Genomic DNA, 16684 nt, shown 5'->3' on the forward strand with positions numbered 1-16684 from the left:
ACTCCTGGTGGCCCCCTGCCAACCAAACCGACAGACCACGCACGCAACCTGGGCTTCATCCTGGACTCCTCCCTCTCCATGACCAGACAAGTCAACGCCGTCTCCTCGTCGTGCTTCAACATCCTGCGCATGCTACGTAAGATCCTCCGGTGGATCCCCACCGAGACCAGGAAGACGGTCACCCAGGCCCTCGTCACCAGCCGACTGGACTACGGCAACTCCCTCTGCGCCGGAACCACGGCCAAACTTCAGAAGAGACTCCAACGGATCCAGAACACCTTAGCAAGACTCATCCTCGACATCCCCCGACACCGCCACATCTCCGGACACCTGAGAGACCTGCACTGGCTCCCGGTCAACAAGAGAATCACCTTCCGTCTCCTCACCCAGGCACACAAAGCCCTACACAACCAAGGCCCAAGATACCTCAACAGCCGCCTCAACTGCTACACTCCCACACACCAGCTTCGATCGACCAGCCATGCCCTCGCCGCCGCCCCCCGCATCCGAAGAGCCAACACAGGAGGAAGGCCCTTCTCCTACCTGGCCGCCAAGACTTGGAACTCCCTCCCGACCCACCTCCGCCTGTCCCAAGACCACCTCGCCTTCAGGAAGCAGCTCAAGACCTGGCTGTTCGATCAGTAGCGGACCCCCCTCCCCAAGCGCCTTGAGACCCTCCGGGTGAGTAGTGCGCTATATAAATGCTTGATTGATTGATTGATTGATTGAGGAACGCACACATCATCTCAACAACATACCGTTGTTTTGGTGCTTCTCATTGACGGAAAACATCCATAATACCCTCAAGATCATACTGAGAAGTATACGTAACCCATCTACGCGCCATATGATCCAAAACTGTACGCTCATCCCTATCAGGCAACTGACTACGTGATTGTCTACGCTCAATAACAGGAGACATACCCAATTGACCCAACAAAGGAGAAAGGAAACCAGAAAAAGCAGCAGTCATTCTCTGTCTAGTAGAAGGAAAAGATGGAAGAATAAGAGGAGATGGAACAATAGTAGAAGAATCCGAAATCGGAACAGACGGAGCTTTATAGGTAGTCGTAGGAGTAGAAGACGAAGAAGGGAGCAAAGTTGGCGGCCCCTGAGGAGGCTGCGCCAAAGAAACAGTAGCCAATGGAAGAGGAGCTGGCTGTGGAGGAATCACAGGTGGTGCAACAACTGGTTGTTGCACCGCCACAACTGGTGGCAGTGGTGCCGTAGCACTCTGTGCATAAGGGGGTGGCGAACTCAATAGATGTGACATTAAAGGATCTTTCGCAAGATCTTTTTTCTCTTCTTGTTCTTTAAGCGGCAAAACTGGGTAGCATCTATCTACCGCTAACTTCTTAACTCTAAGCATCTGTTCGCTCTCTTGCTCTTCCACATTATCCCTATATGCAATAGCAGCTTGTACCATTGACATACCTCGTTCTCGTTTATTCTTCTTCGCTAATTTAATTTCTTTCTGTTTGGCTTCTTTGCGCCATATGCGGAAAGAGTCAAACATTGCCGGCCGGGCTTTCTTCTTAAACAATTTCACTTCAAGATTATCTAGAATCTCAGTTTCAAAGCTACCGTAACAGGGCCACTGTAGGACACCGTCTTTCCTCGCGTACTTCACCCATATCTCATTATAACTAATAGGGCCCACACCATGCTTTACGTATAGATGATATGTAGGAGTTCCAATTGGAGGAACCGGACACGAATCCTCTAGCCGGGAATCCTTAAACCAACCACAACTAAACAACTTTCCAAGTCTGCTAAGACCAGGCATCTTGCTCACTAGCCTAGCTTCAAACTACAAGGGAAATCTCAAAACGATAGTCTCGCGAATACACAAGCCTCTTGGCTTTGGGGCCTGCAGGTACCAAATAAAAGCGATCCACTAAAGGGATACCAAAACAAACTAAGGACAAGGAGACGCTCCACTCATACTTAACTGAAATGTCGATGGCGTAACCAGAAGACCCGTCAATTGTCTTGCTCTACAAACGTCTAAGGCTCCAAAACAGGGCGACAGTCAGGGCAGCAGTCCTTCGTAGCCATTGGAAAGCGGTGAACCTCGCAGCAAAGACTTTCGGACCACGACGACATACAGGGGTCGATGAAGTGGTTGGCCTTCCTCCAGAATTTTCACACGAAGGTCTCCACAATCTTCGGGCTTGGACTGGTACCGCTGAAGTCGCCCTACGTTGGGCGCCAACTGAAGGACTGGGTTTTAGAACCCAGCGGCGTCAGGGAAAACACCCGATGCCTTCGAGTTCCCCTGTTTCGGCAAACAGAGACACGGGACACTTCTTGATGACGTCAAAGACCAAAGTTTATTGGTTGCAACCAGGAACAGAGGTCTACGAAGCACATCACGGGTGGTTCGCTAGAGACTGCACAAATTCAATGAGCAGAGCATGGTCTTTTATGTCAAAAATCAAGCCTCAGGCAACATTCCAAATTAACATTGGGTTTATACAAACTGACCAATGGTAGAGCGACATTTCAAACATATCACATAACGGCAATCCCATTTTCCGTTGTCCAGCCCACCAGAAATGACCAAGCACATTCCATATCCTGTTCAGTCAGGCCGGACAAACCCATCATAAAACCCTCAACCCAAATCAGTGATTAGGTCGTAAAGGAAGGAGCAGAAACAGATTAGTGGCAAGATAGAAAGGTGGGTGCAGTGTACTATAAACTCTGGCATGTCCTGCTCTTTGATCTTTATCTGACCAGCTGCTTAACAAGGAACTGGCTCAACGTGGTTAGCCTCGGGCAAGGGAGTCAGTTCGGCCAGGTCATTCAGAAGTCAGCTAAGGTGTACGTGTCCCAAAGACTCATTCGGCCGTAGTCATTGGCCTATGTGAGGGCAACCACTCAAAATGGCTGCCACAAATAAAATGGAACCCAGGGGTTTGAACGAAATCTCCAAATACGTGGTGTTCTCACTGATCGATTAATGCGAAAACGCTCGCACATGCCACACTTGTGATTTGCGGTCTGCTGACACCAAAATCGTCTATTTCCGACGACCTTTATTGAACGGGTTCGGAACCACCGAACCATGGACCCACAAACCACGGAACTACAATCCAAAAACCCCTACCAGACTAGCAATCAGTGTCTCATTGGTTCTTACAAACCACCAATGTTTAGACAACCCAGAATATGGACTTAGAACACCTCAGGTAACGTGGAACACATGAACACTCTTTCGTTATATTAACATATCAATCCAGAATGAGGAGTAAATGAGGACACATGCAAGTTTGAAATGTTTATTTCTAATGCAGTGTTCTCAAGCACAGTATCTTAGCTAATACAAGCAAACATATTATAAGGAACAAGGTTAGCAGCATAGTTGCAATTCCATAAAATACAAAGGGAGAAAGCATGTTAAAATGCTAAAGGAAAAAGGTCTAAATAGAACCTCAGTTTACCCTCCCTTGCTAGTATATTATATTATATCTACAGAAGGTCTCTTTGGGTTCAGAAGGGCGGGCCCATACCTTTGGTCTTAGCAGAAATTGATCACATTGTCTCCTGCACCAACTCTCTGCATGCGAATATTCATCAAGTGTGTAACTCATGCTCTGTGCAGTGCATTATTAATCATACCTAAAACCCAAAGTTGGCCACAGCTGCATATGTATTATGTCTAGCCAGTGCGCTGATCAAACTGAACAACAAGCGCTGTGTTGAAATAACCTTGAAGGCCTCGGCACTCACTGTATAGACATAGCTTACAAAGCATGGCTGATATTATAAGCAAAGATATTATTCTCGTGTGAAGCAAAATATTCAACTAGGTGAAAAGCTTTAATAACAAAATGTGTCGTGTGCAGAGGCTGCAGAAAAGGATAATGGCGTTTAAACTTCTAATAAGCTCATGCTACCATAACACAGTGCAAAGGCAAAACCAAACCACATGACACTGGTCTATGAGGTTGACTTTACAACCATCACCATAAGGGTTGTTTGGACTGATACAGGGTGCCCACTAGAATAGTGCACATCACATATCAGGCCAACTTCTCACATTGTTGGCCTCTATAGTTGTCCAGCATCCAAGAGATACCTGCCTTCAAGATGTTAGACTGAGAATCAAACAGGGCGGTCTGCCTAACTTAACAAAAATGTCCTGTATGTATGCCAACCATTTGTCTGACCTCCACCCTTGAAGCTGTATACAGTACCTATGTAGTTCCGTGTTTAGGTGATTCTCTGGTTGCACCCATGTCGTATTACAGAAAAAATAATCTAAGGAGCTATACCTACCAAAAGCCCCCAATTATCGTCTTACCAAATAATCAGTCAATTGGCAGTGAAGGAAAGTCAGTCCTTTATTAGACAACCAATACTCTATAGAGGAGCCCCTCAGACGTCACCTAGTCAGTGCGTGGAGAAGACTGCCGATTCACACTCAATTCATGACATATATACCTTCATTACGTTACATGAGATCACTGTACATGGAAAAATACTGGTAGGCACAGTAGCTTAAAGGAAAGACCATATATGGCACACAAAGCTTGTTTAGAAGTCTGCTTCTGCTAATATTGGGGAGGGTCAGGAGGGGTGACTCCCTTTCGTCTTGGTGCCTTGGAGCATGGGTACGGCGCCTCCAGGAATGCGCTTATCACCTCTGAAACCAGATGCGACCTTGGGTCTCAGAAGAAAGAATAGTATGAATTCAGCTGTCTATTTAACTCAACTAACAGGCTTACTCGGCTGCTGGAGGGTGGCACATGGCCACCGTCCGAGTCTAATACATGTACAGACAAAATGGAGTCTGTTTGGTTCTTAGTTTGCATGCAGGAGAATATAATGCCAAGACGAAGAAGAGTTCCTGCATTGTCATAACTAATTAGTCTACTCTATGATATATATATATATATATATATATATATATATATATATATATATATATATATACATACATACATATATATGTTTGCAAAGGCCCAAAGCTTTTGAGGAAGCACACAACAGCAAATGAAAACCAAGAGGTTTATTTAAACAGGAACCAGCATATGCATTCCAGTAAAGATTTATAGCGCCTGACGCGTTTCAAGGCTCCTGCCTTTCTTCAGAGGCGACTTACAAGTTGTGAAAGTTTTCCAGAAGGATTAAATACCCAGCTGCATATAATGTTCATCAATTATTTTGCTCAGTTCGTTTTTTTATATTTCAGAGCATGCTGGAATAGGTAGTCCAATTTAATACCAGTCATTCCCTTTAGTAGGTTCTGTTCAAAACTTCACACTTTTCAATCCCTTATTTACCTCAGGGGGACCCAGAGTGCAGAGCTGATCATTTTTTCCCTTCATTTGCTGTGCTGTAACAGGCGTGGACACAGTTCCCACCAGCAGCCTCTCTCCTTCGTGATGGTGCATTCCTCTACGAAATTAATGTTTGCAAAGGCCCAAAGCTTTTGAGGAAGCACACAACAGCAAATGAAAACCAAGAGGTTTATTTATATATATACATCATGCTAACACAAAAGATTACGATAAAGGTAGTGAATCGATTTTATCCCTCACCCATATAATGAGTTACTTGACCAGGAGACAAAGGGTATTAAGGTCCGACAGATAGGGCAACCCCAGCTCCTCATGAACCATAAAATCAGGGGTAGAAGCTGGGATGGCCAAAATTCTCCTCCACTTGAAGCCCCCTTGATTATACATAGCCCCATACGTCGCTACTAAATGTGTCTACTGAGACTGATTTGGCCTGGTCAATTTTAATCAATGCCTCTAATGGCTTACTGCCAATTCTAGATGCGAAGAAGAAAAAGGGTGCGCCTATGGACTGGGACAAGGCTAGTCTCTTAGGGCCAGATGTATCAAGCAGGCTGATTCGCAGAATTGGCCCATTTGTGAACGGGAAAAGCCTTTTGGGGCATTCGAAAAACAGGGAATCTCAATTTTTTTGAGATTACCTATTTTGCGAATGCATTTAAGAAATGTGGGATTCCTTAAATGCAATGCAGGAAGCAAAAAAAATTGCGACCTGGCGTTAAGGAATCGCAAATTACCACCAACTCCAAGTTGGTGGTAATTTGTAATTTCCAAGAAACAGTAACTTTTTTGCATTTGTCTAGATGCCATGTGGCATACATACATGCCCTTAGAGCATGTATTTGCGCCACATGTGCGCACATGCATATTTCAGGGGTGCAACAGGGTGTATATTTGGCACCCTTGAAATCGCATGCGCAATTTGAGAGTACCTATTGGGTATTCGCAAGTTACGCATGCAATTCCCATTCATTCCTCTAGGCCCATAAAAATGAATGGGAAGCCATTCCCTATTTGCGACTCGCAATTTGCCAGAGGTAAATAAGGAATATGTAGGAATCGCAATTATTATTGCGAAACCTACATACATTTCATTTTACGATTCCATAATAGCGAATCGATAACATTTGCTATTATGGAATTGTAAAATCCAATATTGATACATCTGGCCCTTAGATCTTATCAACGGAGCCCAGGTGGTTTGAACATCAAAAAACACGCCAGGTATGTATGCGTCTGAACCCTAGACAGCCCATGGCCCTGAACATAAAAAGTTCTTGACTTGGTCCCCCTAGGACACAAAACCATCACCTGGGATTTGCCATTGTTGGTAGAAAGGTCAACACTGTTCGAGTACGAAACAAAGCAATCCAGCAGTTTTGGGAGACCCATGGCGGTTCTTGACAGCAAAATGATGTCGTCCACTTATAAGAATAGGGGAATTTGGCGTGAAGATACTTATGGACAGTTCACTTGTTTGTCTAGCAACCTGGCCAAACAAAGTGAACAAAAAGGGGCCATTATACATTTCTGTCTCACTCCACTCTTAAGATGAAATAAGCTAGTACAGGACCCGTCTGAGTGATATCGGACAACTGCCCTCGAGTCCCTATGCAGCTCAGTAAGGAAACAGACAATATCTGTGTCCAATTCCATATCCAACAAAATCTGTCACAGTTTGGATCTATTCACCCTGTTAGATACAGAGGATAGGTCCATAAATGCAATAAACAATGACCCCGGTTTTGCTACCTTATACTTATTAATTAAAAAGAAAAAGGTTTAGGAACTGATTGCAAGTGCCCAATCCCTGGCAAAACCCAAACTGCAGATTTGAGATATGACATAACCCTATCCAAGATACCCCCACCCATCACCTTGATAACTGAAAGTATCAAAAAGATGGGCCTCTAGCAGCTAGGGAGCTATCTTTAACGCTTTTTATATACAGAGATGATAATGGGACCACAAATGTGGAAGTCCTAGGCTTATTACCAGATTAAAAATATGGGTTAAGATCAGGGCCCAGAGACTAGGTGACAACTTAAACAAATCAACATGAATCCTATCGGGACCAGGGGACTTGTTACCTGCCATACACATTCAGCTGATATGACCTAATCAACACCAAATGTTACATTGGTAAGTTGCTAGCGAAGGGGGCTCAGAGAAAACACCACCATCCAAAGAGCCATAGATGCCCTCAACATTTTCAATTCGTTTCTGTGGAAGAATGTGTGTGGAAATAGGATGGAACCCATTGCCATTAAATAAAGGATGATTGACAACCTCCCAGTATTTGCTACTATCAGCCCTAAGCGAGGCCTCCGTAAGATTAGACCAAGCCTCCTCTCTAAGAGCTCTCTTCATCAGATCAAGTGCCTTCTTATAAATATTACGTCTAATAGCTATTAGATGTCAGTCTTTGGGCTGAGCTTTGAGTGCGGACCATAACAATTTGTGTGCATATGAACAATTCTTATTAAGCCATCTGCGAGTACTGTTTACCACCAGTTTAGGAAAGAGTGATAGTCTAGAGATATAACTTTATCCACAATCTCTGAACAAGCATTTAAAAAATGCATTATCCTCTTACACATCTCACAGACACAGATCAAATTCCCTATGCTTAGCATCCACTGTCATGTAGTTCCCACTAATAAGTAGGACCTGCACATTTGTTTGGACAACATAAACTTTGGGCGAAGTGCCTAGAATGTATCCGGCCTTCACTGCAGGACATGTTGGCCTAGACCACCTAGCTCACAGTGGCACCGTAAACCCCTCTAACCTTAACAGGGAGTGAATGGTTTCTGGCAACCACTAAACATGATAACTTAGACCCCTCAGGAAACAGATCAGAACCTTTCGCTCAATCACTCGTGCTCACTAGTGCTCAGAAAATATGCAGAATACACAGTGGGACATTTTCAATATATTTATTGAACCAATGTTATTCTCGTATAGAATACATGTGCTGCGATAACCAGTAGACAGAAGCAGATGAAAGTGATTACGAGCACCAGATGAGTAAAAAGTAGGTACAGCTCTAACAGTGTATATATGCAAGTATATAAACAAGGCAGTAATCAGGCGTAGTCCTACTAGGCAAACCCTACTCTAAATGTACCTAGATTGTGGGTAGGTGTAGAGCCAAGAATCTCCCCCAGGGACGATCAAACCCCATTACTAGGCGGGAGAGAATGAAGGACCCCATCTTGGTCACAAACTGGACACCTCTCACGGATATGTCAGACCACTGCATGGTGAAGTCTCAACATGCAGGGACCCTCGGTGTCAGCTGAAGGGCCTCCTCTGCTAATCTATCGGGATGTGTTTTATTTATAATAGAAAGCATCCTTGTGATGTACGTTGTGGATTAGCAATGTTATAGATATGTAGATAGCTCTGTTGTCTCGTGGATGAACATAGAATGCCATTTGTACATAGTGCATAAGCAAGCCTTGTACATGATGTTCGAGGCATCATGATAATGTTTTGTGAACTAGATGTGTAAACAAACTAGTTTCAGAGAAACTAATCCAACATTGTCATGCATGCAAGTATGTGCAAATGTTCACAGCAGAAATGCTATTGTGCAAAAAGGGACAATGTAAAAAATAAACAGCATTGCCACATGGGCCTAACCCTGGAGCATAATGCCACAATACATTTAAAAAAAATCCTCAGGGACAATCCTTGACCACCTTAGTCTTCGTCCCTGATCGGTCACCACACTATCCAAATGAGTTGACACACCCTGTGCCAGGGCTCATACAAACAAATCATTAATATGAACAGAGATACAGTAGTGGTCACTAAAGCCAGAAACTTTGATAAATGTGTATATTCACTGGAAAAACAAAGGTTAAAGGGATGTTATAGTTAGGTGTGATAGTAAGTTCTGATATTGTTTTTTAAAAAAAAGAAATTCACTGAAAATGGAAGATTGAAGTGACGTAATAGTTAGGTGAATATGTCAGTGCCAGCATAATATTCTCAACTAAAAAAAACACAGACATCCACCAGAGCTGACTATAAAATATGCCCCACCATGCAATGCCTTTAACCTCACATATTATATCACTCAGGACATGTTCTAGAACATCATTTATGACATCACTGATGACATTCCAATTGACATAATTGATGACGCATTGCACCGGAGGCACCTGAAGAAGGGCTTTTGGATGTACCCAGGCAATGACCTAGGGAATCCAGAATGGCTCTGGCAGCCAGTGGACTCTACCATGGGGAAAAACGCAACAAAAACAGATAGCCTGAATGCAAACATGGCTAACAGTACACCACTCACACTTTTGACAAGGCAGACCAGTAGCAACGGGGGCTGGAAAACTGAGACAGCCCATGAGCAGAGCCCCATACCACTATGACACAAACGAGGTAGAAGGTGGACAGGGAGACGAGAGACTTCTATGGCCTGGGAAGCTATCAGGACCTACAAAACTCTCCCCAGCAGACTGGCACTTACAGACCGGATTGTTCAGCTCGATGGAGGGGGGGAGGGTGGGGGCGTGGGGGGGGGGATAGTCGAGCTGGAATCCAGTGGGGCCGTGAACGGACTCAGCCCACCCACTTGTTTGTAAGAGCGACCCATAGTTGCTCTAAGTTGTTTGCCATTTATGCCTTTGAGTTGCTTGTTGATTATTGTTTACTTTTTGGTTTAGAAATATTAGTGGGGAATATGGAATTTTGAGGGTAGGGATCACCATTGTCTCCACCATACCGACCACTTTGATTAACCCTGTGTTCGGCTATGCCTGCATATCACTGATTAATATGAACCGATAATTCTCCTCTTTCACTCAATCCATGGGGGTTGAACTCACCGAACAAGTGAGGAGTCATTTGGCATGAACTCTGGGAATCCAATCCAGACATCATATGCCTTCAGAAGTCCACCTTATGCTCAGAGATCATGGAAACATATGGCATACTCCATGAGATGCCACTCTTTGGCCAATTTTAAACAAAGAGAAGTGGTAATATACTTGAAATGTAACCTCCCCATAATATCCACACAGACTCACTGACAGGGAGGGCAGATACCTAATTTGATAGGGGCACTGTATGATTTACCTCTCACTGTGACCACAATGTATGCCCCTAACTTGGCTCAAGACTCGTTTCTAGTTGGCTGGGTTAGCCAGAGGTGACATCATTCTTACTGAGGACTTTAATATGGTATGGAATTTGCGTATAGACAGGGAGGCAGGGGCACAATTCCCAAACAGATGCCTTCTTCAAAAAGCTGAAAAAGAGCATTGATGATATGGAGCAGTGGGATGACTGGCGAGAGCTAATCACAATGGCCCAGGATTTCACTTTCTATTCTCACGTACACTGTACTCTCTTGGGTCTGACCCAAACCACAGAAATCGGGCCTATCTCAATATCTGACCATGCACTGGTCAAGGCCCAGTTAGAGATGGAATTCAGAAGACCCCCAAGGAACTGGAGGCTCTAAATGAAATAGCATACCAGATCAAAAAATATTTTGAACACAATGAGGGAGGAGCGGTCTCATCCCTAGGGTGTGGGATGCATTTAAAGCAGTCGTCTGTGGCTATTTTATAACAATAACCCCTGACCACAACTAGAAGTACAGAAGCTTGAGGAAGAAATTTGAGAGCTCAAAAAAAACCTGCTGCAGATTCCATCCAGAATACTTGGGTGCTAACTGTGGCCAGAGGGTACTTGCGAATGCATTATACTACCAAAGCAGAACTCGCTCTACTCCACCTTTAGAACCGAGCGTTTGTAACCAGGGACAAAGTGGGCACCCACCTGGCCTGACTTTTGAGAGGCAAAAAGGAAAGAGAATATTTACAGGAGATGGTCTAGGCTTCCAGGTCGATGATAGTAGAGGATAAGGGGAAAGTTAATGAATTTCCAGCTTTTAATAAAGACCTCTATAGAACAACCACTCTCTCCACAGCAGACAAATAGGGCTTCCTAGAAAGGATACAGCTGTCCAGACTAACAGATGCCCAAAGGGAATCACTGGAGGTCCCAATCCTCCCTGAAGAAGTGCATCTAGCAATTAAAACCGTCAACCCTAAAGGACTCCAGGCCCCATAGCCTCATGGCCCAATTCACTAAAACATATTCCTCCAGGTCGATTCTGAAACTCACTGCTCAGTTTAACCACTATGCCACAACAGAGCCAGTTACCAGACAATGGGCGAGGCAATGGTGACAGTCACCCCGAAGCCTAATGAAGATATTAAGCTCTGTGCCTCTTAACGACCAATAGCGTTATGAATATTGATGCCAAGCTTTACATGAAGATCCTATCAACTTGCCTAAATGAGGTTCTCTATACTCCGATACGCCCAGATCAGAGTGTTTTCATTTTGGGGCACCAGGCCCATGACAATATTCAGAAAGCCATCCCCCTTATAGAAAAGGCCTGTCTCAAAAGCACACTTGCGACTGTCATCAAAGAGGGCCTTCAACAGGGTGGATTAGATGTTCACTCTTCAGGAAATGGGTTTGGGACATGTATTCCTTAGGATGATTTTCTTCAATTATACTAACCCGGCGGCCAGAATCACTTTAATTGGATATGTATCACGCCCACTCTGACTAACTATAGGCCCTAGACAGAGATGTCCTCTGTCACCACTTCTTTTTGCCCTATTTATAAACCACTGCCAAGACTAACCTAATAGACAGATGCAGTAACGCTGATTAAATTCGGACCTCAAGACTTAAAAAATTCCCTTTACTCCAAAGATGTTTCCCTGACACTGGGAGCCCCATACACTTCACTTCCAGCATTAGAAAACCTCCTAGAGGACTTTGAGAAAGTATCTGGCTGTAAGAACAGTTATGATAAATCTGAAATCCTTAAAGTGACCTTGTGACTGAGCATGTAGAAAGACTGTTGATCCGCTTTCAATTTCATTGGCCAAATCCTTAATCAAATATTTAGGAGTCTGCCTTACGTGAACTGTCTGGGACCTCTATGACTTCAACTACCCAACTTTAGTCACTGTCATCACAAAAGTCCTCCAGGCCTGGGTAAATCTGATGCTCTCATCGTTCGGCCACATCAATGCGATTAAAATGACGCCTCCTAATACGTTTTTCAGGTCCTTCCAATAAGGCTAGATCCCCCCTAACTCAAACATGATCAACAAAAGCTAATGGCTTCTAGCTGGAGGGGTGGGGTGCAGAAGCTCCCGCAGAAACTTATGACCCAACTGAGAGTGAGGGGGGCCTAGCAGTCCCAAGCATCCCACACTATTATGCAGCTTCACAATTGTGGCTGGTCGTGGACTGGTCCACTATGCTCTCTGAGAAAAACTGGTGACAGATGAACCATGCTATAGCCTGGAAACCCCAATGGGACCTGGTGTAGCTGGAGAAATGGCATAAAATCCTAAATACCTACATTAACAACTATGTATCCATGACATTAAAGTCATTGGACATATATGTAAATGCACAGGGCTTGGTAGCGTACTCCTCCCTCTATACCCCTATCCACTATAACCCAGTGTTTATGCCCACATCTTCCTTGGATGGAGAGAGGGTGGTTTCAAAATGATCGCAGACATGTGCGACACCCTTACACCAAAGACATACCAGCAGTGTGTCCCCATGTACGTCATACCTGAAATAGAATGACTACACTATGCCCAAATACGATATTGGATCACTCAACCATATATCCGGGCGGGAATCACCAGAGCTACATCTCTATTTGAACAACAGTTCCCTAAATTATTCGGCACACAGGCCACCATCTCAATGCTATACAAGCTCCTTTTGGTGCAAGACTCTCGTCAATCTTGGCATCATAATAGAGAATGGGAATGCAGGCTGGAAATACAAATGACACAGAAAAGATGGGATGAATTACAAAGAGACATGTGCAATTCCTTTATTTCCTCATTGGGGTGGGAAATACATTCCATAGCATGGTATGCAAGGCACTACACTGTCCATTAACTATACCACTTGTACCACAATGCCTCCCCTAGATACTGGATGGGTGAGGGCCTCTAGGTGAAGCACTCCACATATTGTGGAAATGTCCAGTGCGAAAACCATTTTGGGAGTATGTATCTAAACTACTCCACAAGTTCCTAACCTTTCTGATACCCACCACACCAGAAGTAACTTGGCCTAAAATGCCTCATTTTGACACGAATGTCCAAAGATGAATGGGACATGTGCCGACTATGTCTTAGAGCTGCCAAATTAACCATATCCAACCACTGAAAAAAACTGAATGCCCTCCACTCATACAGTGGCACCAGAGGGTCTGGGATACTTTGCTATGGAGCGCCTCACTAGTAATATGCAGGGGTCCCACTTTGACTACAAAGCGAAATGGAGATCACTAGTTCAACACCTGTGCTAAGGGCCCCCGCCCCCATTGAGAGATGCTGGATCACTTTCACTGACAAGGCAAGATCCCTAGATTTAGACTATACTAGCCATGGTCATTGATGGGACCTTTCTATGGTATTCAGGGACCTGGGACAACCTGTCTCAGCCGATTTTACCTCCAGGTGGACATTACCAGGGTCGGACTGGCCGGGCGTTTCCCCAGTGGGCGTCATGGTGGAGGCCGATTTTGGACCCCTGGGTGTCACTTTTTGTTACCGGGGGCCGGCAATATCAGCCCCTGTAACAAAATCATCCGAAACTGGCCCTAGCCACTGCTCGCCTGCACCCCCCTCTCTCTCAGGGGGGGGGGGGGGGGGGGGGGGGCAGCCGAGCAGCTTGCCAGGGCCGGTTTCGATTCACAGTCGGCCCTAGACATTATGGGACAGTTCGTCCTTCTGCAGTTGAGGAGGGCAGAAGGTGGGGAGGGAGGAGGGTAGGAGGCAGTTGGTAAACAAATAGATAATGGACAGAGAGAGGGTAACAGGTGCTCATTGTATAGATTGGTAGTAGAACTCTCCAAACATCTTTAGCCGACGGTGCCGGTGGCCTGGGTTGCACTCTTGGATAATGCATCATTGAACTGGAATATGCTTATCTTGTTTAAAAATGGCAATAAAATGTTCTAAAACAAAAATGCCATGACTAATCTCAGCATACTGTCTGCCTAATGTCATGCATATTTATCAAACAGTGCCAAAATTATAATCAAATCAACAAATGGCTTTTCAGCCCAGAAGATATGAAAAAATTGCTAACCCTTTCAGGCCCAACTGGAGCTTTATTCAAATGCTAATATCGCAGAAACTACTGAACTGACTTTTCCCAAACCAAAAAAGCTTACTTTATCAGTAAAGTTATACTTTCACGCCAGTTTTGGTATAAATTTGTTCAGGGATTTTGTCTGTAGGTATGAACAAAATGTCCTATTGGAGTTAAAATGGGGCAACATCTTTTTTGACCCTCAGCATGGAATTCAGACCTTAGTTGACTTTGCTTAGCAAGTGCAGATCCATCAATGCGGGCGAAAATTGTAGGCAAATAACAAATGACTGAAGACTAGACCCTGCGGCAGGCTGTAGACAGTGTGGGTTGGTTGTTCACAGAGTGTTGGGCACAGGGTCTAGCCCTAGTCAGAGCATTGGTATCTCTGGATGTTGTCATCAGTGATGTCATAAATGTCACTTGAGATGACATCAATGATATCATTCAAGATGCCATGAGTAACTGCCATGTAAAGTCATAAGCAGTGTTTGACGTGGGCATGTGTTATTGTTAGTTTACTTAACAATAACTGGCAAATGTTAGTGTTTTTTTTTATTTTGTAACCATAACTGAATTTTAACTTTTTTCTGTGAATTTCTAACTTTGTTTTTTTTTTTTACTAAATGTACATTAAGGTCTTATTACTAAAGCTAACCATAACTTCATTTTTACTTTTGATTTATTTCAGTGAATTTCTATTTTTTTCACCATATACTACATCCAAATTTTGCTTGTGCCTAATCTCTTATATACAGCCATCCTCACTGCTTTTGGCCGTGTCAGGTGGGGGTTGGGTACAGGACTTGGAGTATCACCACTCCTGCACCTATCCCATTGTGGGTGGCCTCGCCCTACTACACAAGGCGTTGGGCCTTTGGCCATGTGCAGTAGGGGTTGGCTGACAGGCCCTGCTCCCAACTTGCTCCGCACTAATCATGGCCAAGACCCAAAGGCCACCACAGGGGTTGGCCCAGACCCTACTCTTAACCCGGAACAGTCAGTGAATCCACACTTTGCATGACAAAGGCTATGCTCAGTGGGTAATGGGCACAAGGCCTGCTCTATGATCAGTCCCTGGGCCAATCCCTTTATGGACAGTCAGCAGTATGCAAGGGGTGGGTGTTGTCTGCAGAGCCTGGCCTATGGAAAGCTTTGTGCAGATTCATTGAACGGCCTCAAAGATAATAGCACAACTAAAAATGACTTTTTACTGGAAAGTCAGGCCTCACTACAATATCCAGACGCTGTTGCAGGCCGTGATTAATTATCTATCTATCTATCTATCTATCTATCTATCTATCTATCTATCTATCTATCTATCTATCTATCTATCTATCTATCTATCTATCTATCTATCTATCTATCTATCTATCTATCTTTCTCTTCTCTTCTATCTATCTATCTATCTATCTATCTATCTATCTATCTATCTATCTATCTATCTATCTATCTATCTATCTATCTATCTATCTATCATCTCTCTCTCTATCTATCTAGCTATCTATCTCGCTTACAGTCCTTGCTGATCAGTGGTGTCATCCAACCAACTGCTTTGTTGCTTGTAAGCAGGCGCTCTGCCCTGCTATTTATTTGCGCTGGGTGAGCCGCTGAAGCCTCGAGACCGATATCAGGCTCTGACTCAGCTCAAGGTTATCTTGGAACCTGAAGCCCAAAATAAGCTGAGCGTGTGTGTGACTCTCTCTCTGTCGTCCATGGGGTGCTGGAACAGTTGTTGGAGTTGGGGTGCTGGCATCAGTGTTACATCACTAAAGTCATGGGAATTGTGAAAAATGTAAGCGTCACACAAAGAACAAGTGTAGCAAATGAACCACACCAGTTCAGTAGGAGAGCAGTAAGGGTGTGGTGTGTAGCTGGTGGTGCATTTTACACCACACTGTAGCAAATATATTTCTAAAGCATGGTGTGGTAGCGCATTTTCATTTGCAAAAGGCACTATTTTCCATTGAAATGGCAACAAAATCCGAGCTGATCTGCAGTTTTACTGATAAAACTTTACACAAACGATAATATTTGTGGAAATTGGGTTTATGCAATTATTTCTCATTTGGGTATGTCCAAGCAAAGTGTCTTGGTTTTCTTTGATCGTATTAAATCTTTGTTTTTTTACACTTCAGAATGCCAAATATTACAGAATTTTATTTGTGCTTTTCTAACTGCTATGTTTTGAA

The sequence above is a fragment of the Lissotriton vulgaris genome, chromosome 2_1 (genome assembly GCF_964263255.1).
Source record: "Lissotriton vulgaris chromosome 2_1, aLisVul1.2, whole genome shotgun sequence".
Taxonomy (NCBI): Eukaryota; Metazoa; Chordata; class Amphibia; order Caudata; family Salamandridae; genus Lissotriton; species Lissotriton vulgaris.